Source organism: Pelodiscus sinensis, chromosome 16 (genome assembly GCF_052426305.1).
Source record: "Pelodiscus sinensis isolate ZL-2025 chromosome 16, ASM5242630v1, whole genome shotgun sequence".
Taxonomy (NCBI): domain Eukaryota; kingdom Metazoa; phylum Chordata; order Testudines; family Trionychidae; genus Pelodiscus; species Pelodiscus sinensis.
The window spans coordinates 39,628,672-39,633,986 of record NC_143067.1 but is presented as its reverse complement, the minus strand read 5'-3'; the positions used below and the strand labels follow the sequence as shown (position 1 = coordinate 39,633,986).

Here is a 5,315-nt window from a genome sequence, read left to right as displayed (position 1 = left end):
TCTCCTCAGTTGTTTTTCCCTTCAGTCTTGCTTCCCATGGGACCTTACCTACAAGTTCTCTGAGCTTATCAAAATCTGCCTTCCTGAAATCCATAACCTCAATTGTGCTGGTCTCCCTTCTACCTTTCCTTAAGATCATGAACTCTATTATTTCGTGATCACTGTCCCCTATACTGTCTTCCACTTTCAAGTTCTCAACTAGTTCCTCATATATCAACCCAATTCTTTCCTCCCTTGCAATATTTTCTAATGGGCTCATCTGATGGAAACCCCAAGTATCCACTCCCTTCTCATTACATCGTCTCAAAAGATTCATTTGGGAACGGAACCGCTTGCTTTGCTTAATTCATTCTTGATCAACATGTCATTCAGACTCTGAGACTGAGATCTCTGGGGAAAGTCAGGATCTTCTTCTTGACTTCTTTTTTCCTCTCGTGGAACATGACTGAGCAGATTGGGTAGCCTTTTTCCCTGGTGGTGGCCATGAAGACAAGGATGAACATACATTTGTTGAAGAACCAGACCCATAAACAACTCTGTGTCTCTTTATGCTTTTTATTTCAGAGTATAAAACCTCACCAGCAGACCTTTCAGCTCTGGCACCCACTGGAGAGGAAACAGAGGAACAGACCAGTTTTCTCCTTAAGTTTGAGGTAAAGTCCTCTACCAATTCATTTTCCCTCTTTTAATTTCCCTCCTTAAGACAGGTGGGAATTGGGAACCTGAGTCGTGAGGCGTTCTTCTGCTAACTGACAGTTTTTTCAGCTTTGCTCCTTTGAGATAGGGTAGAAAGCTGCAGTGTTCCTTGTAGGCCACTACCCAGGGTTCACAAGATGGTGGCCGCTGATGTAAAGGCACCCTTCACACCAAATCCAAGAGCTCCCTCGTTGAGAGAATTTCTTCCTCAGGGAAGAGTCCCTTCTTCTCCCCTCCATGCACAATTCCTGACTTCCCTTGGGACTATAGACCAGCCAAGTTGCCCAGTGAGGGAAAGGAGAGGGAAATGATGAGATTGGAGGGTGCAAGTTCCCAATGGTATTAGGGCCTGCTCCTTAATCTGCCTTGAGGAGGCAGCCATCCCCTCTGGTTACCCTGTGAACGGTTTCCTCACATTGGGCCGCTGGTCTTTGACATAACTGCCTCTGGCCCGCAACGGGCTCTTTTCAGCTTCCCGCTCTCCCTCATGACATTGGCAGCTCACTGATGAGGAACTAGCTCCTGGATCAGGTAGAGCAGCCAAAGCGAAACCTTTCCAACCCAATGGATGAGGCACAAGCCATGCCTGCTCCCTCTGGAGAGACACGGCCTCCGTCTCCTGTGTGGACCTTTCTCCGCCCTCCTCCTCTCCTCTTACCTGAGCAGTCAGTGAGGGGTAAGCTGAGGGGGGCAGATCGCTGAGGTGCTGGGGTCATTTCATGCAGGAGACAAACACCCCTTCAGGGCGTTGGGCTGGCTGGTTTTGTTACGAGTTTTCTCTGGTGCCGGATTCCACTTCCCTGCAATAGCTACAGGAGGCAGAAAACAGGGCGGGGGTCCAAAAGATGGGAGCTAGTCTCTTGTGAGCTGTCCAGTGAACTCTGATTCTGCCTAGGGTCGCCAGGTGTTCAGTTTTGAACCAGACAGTCTGGTATTTGAGAGTTCTGTCCAGGAAACAAATTAAGAAAATACCGGACATGTAAAATATCCGGTATTTTCTAATTAGGTCAGTTTTATTATTATTAGGAGTATCAGTACCTAGTTGCAAACTGCCTGGCTGGTCAACACACTCACACTGCTTGAGTGTGTCTACAGCCAGGCAGTACGCAACTACACGAGGGGGCGCGGGGGCGGGGCCGGGGCAGGATGGAATCCCTGGGGCCGGACTCACATGTGCTTTTCCGGGACCGTGCGCAGGACGGGCAGCGACCTGGGATCTGCATGCACCCAGGCCAGCCCCGCACCCCACCAGCCAATTCTCTCTCCCCACTACCCACCCCAGCCAGCCCCACTTCCTCCAAACACCTCCCGGCCAGCCCCGCTTCCCATTAGCCAGTTCCCCCACCCATCCGATTTCCCATGGCCAGCCCCGCTCCGCCAGCCCCGCCCTGCTTCCCGCCGGCCGGTTCTCCCCCGCCCCCTCCTCCTGATATCCCCCAGCCAGCTCTGCTCCCCCTGACCCTCTCTCGGCCAGACCTGCTTCCCTCCAGCCAGTGGCCGTGGCCAACCCCGCTGCCCCCGACCCCCTTCCCCATGTCAGCCCTGCTTCCCACCAGCTGGTTCCCCCCTCTCCAGCCCCCCCCCCACATTGTCCCAGCCAGCCCTGCTCCCCTCCTGGCTGGTGCCCCCTCTCTCCCCCCCATAGATCAAGTGTGTCCAGTATGTTTTTGAAGCCACCTGGTAACCCTAATTCTGCCCTGTACCTCCACAAACAGGCGACTTCCCTGCACTGAGGCTCTGTGGACCTGGCTGCGCCAGAGAAAGGCCGTATTCAAAATGGCCAGGGGAAGACGAGCACAATACGCTGTGGACTTATTGGCCAAGATGGTCCTCTCTCTTCCCTCCAGAAGTGGGATGAAGGGGACTTGCTGAGCGGGGGAAGAGACCAGCTAGAGTGAGAACCAAACTTGAGAGCACTTTTCTTGCCTGGAATTCTGCTCCTCTGCAGAGAAAGCGCAGAAGAAGTCAGTAGGGCCCTGCAGTGATCGAGAGGTAGGTGCGTTCACACTGCCCTGGGGAGCAGCACCTTGTGTACTTGGCCTGAGCACACAGTATGCACGTGCACCTCGCGTAAACTGAGACCCCCGACCAAATGTCTTTTGCTGCGGTCTCCGGGAAGGGTGGATTTCCGAGCAAAAGAGCTGGGATTTCAGGGGCATCCTGCAACCCGGCACCTGCATGAGCTTGGCCTTGTGCTGAAGGAAACCCAGCATCCACATCCAGACCTACTCCTGTATCCTCCCCTCCTTCAGCTCACCTGTGCACCAGTGGTGGGGGGGACCGTAACATGCCTATATCCCCAGATATAAAAAGAATGAGCTTCTCAATCCAGTGAGCAAAAGCCAGTCTTTCTGGCCCTATGCAACCTGCAGGGCCATTGTTCGAATGCTAAAAAGAGAGACTCCCTGATAAGACACAATTGGAAAAAGTTACCTCTGTTCTGTGCACACATGAGGTGATCAGCTTCAAAGCCAACGCACAGAACAATAGGTGTGAAACAGCAGGGAAAGGGGAGCTAAGGGTTAGCTGGAAGAACCTGCTCTCTCTCTCCCTCTCCCTCAGAGATAGGCAGCAAAGCAGTTTGCATTTCCTTCAAAAGCCAGGCGTTGACAGGATTTAACTTGGCGCTGTAACTGCTTTAAGTTTTATGTCATTAGAGGTATGAGACAAAATCAAATGCAATGGCTCTCAAAACAGCCTCTCTCTTTTTTCCTAGCCGCCTCCTCTGTGTGTCGTCTTTGTGTGTATTCCAAGACCTATTTGCTGCCCAGTCTTGCTGTGCTAAGCCGGAACAATCCTTCACTAAGTATTTATACAGTACCTTGCACAACAGGGCCACAATATACATGTAGAATAAGAATAGGGAGGTCTCCCTACTTTTTACTCCTGTTACATTCCGGAAAGCCAACAGAGTTGGGGTCTATTCTGGTTCTTGCATCATCAATAGAATTGTTAACTACAGAAAGTTCCTCTGTGCAATCTGCAGGATTCGGATTTCAGAGCCAGAAAAAACCACCCTGATTTGACTCTCAGCTCCTGAAGGGAGGGGGTTTGCAGGGTCAGCAATTAGGGGTGCCATTTCGTTTGCTTGGGAACGAAACAAATTCAATTTAGAGACACTGAAACTTGGTGAGCTTGGCACTCCATGCGGCCATTATTACTGTCACTTTTCAGAGCAGGCCAGTAAGTCACAAGTCAAAACCATCATAAACCAATAATAATATTTCTCTATCTTATTTACTACATATTTTAGAGAGTGCGTGCATCTGTGTATCCTTCCGAGAGTCCATTTCTTCAAGAACTTCTCCTAAATGGTATGAGCTAGATTCACCACATTTGGCAGGCAGCTTCCTCTTATTCTAACTTAAAGCAAGGGCAGGGTTTGGCTGTGCCAGGACACTGGGACGTGCCTGGAATTTGATTGTTTCTCATAAAATGGAAAGGGGAGGATTTGATGGGAGGGACGGTTATACTTTAGAATGACCACTGGGGGCATCAAGGGGCCAGAGATGGGGACTGGGACAGCTATAATCCCACTGGGCCAGCAGAGGGCAGAGGTGGAGTAAGGGACAGTTATCTGCTCTACGTTTCAGAGAGTTTTTCTGTTTGTTTCTCTGCACCCCTCCTCCAGCTTCCACGGCCATGGAGAGGCATTTCTCACCTGGCCCCCAGCTACTGTGGTGAGAAGGGGCTGGGACTATCCTCTCTCCCCGGAACAGCCTGAAAACGGAACCCCTCCTCTCCTGCCGCACCCCAGAACAATGATTTACATGAAAAAAACCAAAACGTTTTTGAGCTGAGGACCTGAGCGGCGCTGGGTACATCTTTCAGTATCTGTACATCAGTACATCTTCTAGGCTGTCTGGCTGATTTCTATGTCATGAGCCCACTTCTCTTCTCGTTTCATTGGCTGTGTGTTCAGTTGACGCTGAGCACTTGGCTGGTGATGGTAGGGATGTGGAGAAGCCTTTTTTGTTATTCTGATAGCTGCAGTGATGTGGAGAGAGCAACATTTGTCGTCTCTCCTCATCTCAAGGGGAAAGATGATTGCAGCTCGGTAAGAACATGCTAGTAGGGTGAAGTGAGGATGGCAACTTGCTTTAGTAGATTTAGACTCATTTGATTTTTATACAGTATGTGAAATGCCCGAACAGTTGTGAATAGAAATAACGAAGACCGTCATGGCCAAATTACCTGCTCAAAAATGGAGCTAGAAATCAGGTAGGGCCAAGGCCACATGGTCTGGCAGGACATTGATTGTACAGGAATCGGGCACATGACCCTACTAGATGTTCCTTCCAAAGTGCTGCAGAGAGGCAACAAAGTATCAGGGACCCTGCCAGTGTGCCCAGGTGGAAAATGCCTTCCAGACGTCAAACCTGGCGATCGATTTCACTCTAGGAATGTTAGCAAAGCTTTCTAGAACATGGCTCTCGCATTGGTCCATCTACGCCAGCAGCTCATCCCCAACACCTGAATCTGGCCAATGTCTGAAGCTTCAGACAAAGGTAAAAACTCCAGAATAGTGCCCACTATACAGGAGTGGGAGGGGGAGAAATTCCTCCCTGGCTCCCCGGCACAATTTTTAAAACACATTGAATTACTGTATATTCCAGTTA

The 5,315-nt window shown here is 50.4% G+C and overlaps 1 long non-coding RNA gene across 2 annotated transcripts; it reads left to right on the top strand.

Annotated features, from left to right (window-relative positions):
• The first annotated feature begins 220 nt into the window (after positions 1 to 220).
• On the top strand, positions 221 to 4,492 carry LOC112547168 (uncharacterized). Of its 2 annotated transcripts, XR_012896292.2 has the most exons (4): positions 221 to 653; positions 2,412 to 2,688; positions 3,413 to 4,010; positions 4,328 to 4,492. It is a non-coding gene; the product is annotated as an uncharacterized LOC112547168 (long non-coding RNA). The 2 variants fall into 2 exon arrangements; XR_012896290.2 differs by having other exon boundaries at positions 235 to 653; positions 3,413 to 4,492.
• Positions 4,493 to 5,315: the final 823 nt, after the last annotated feature.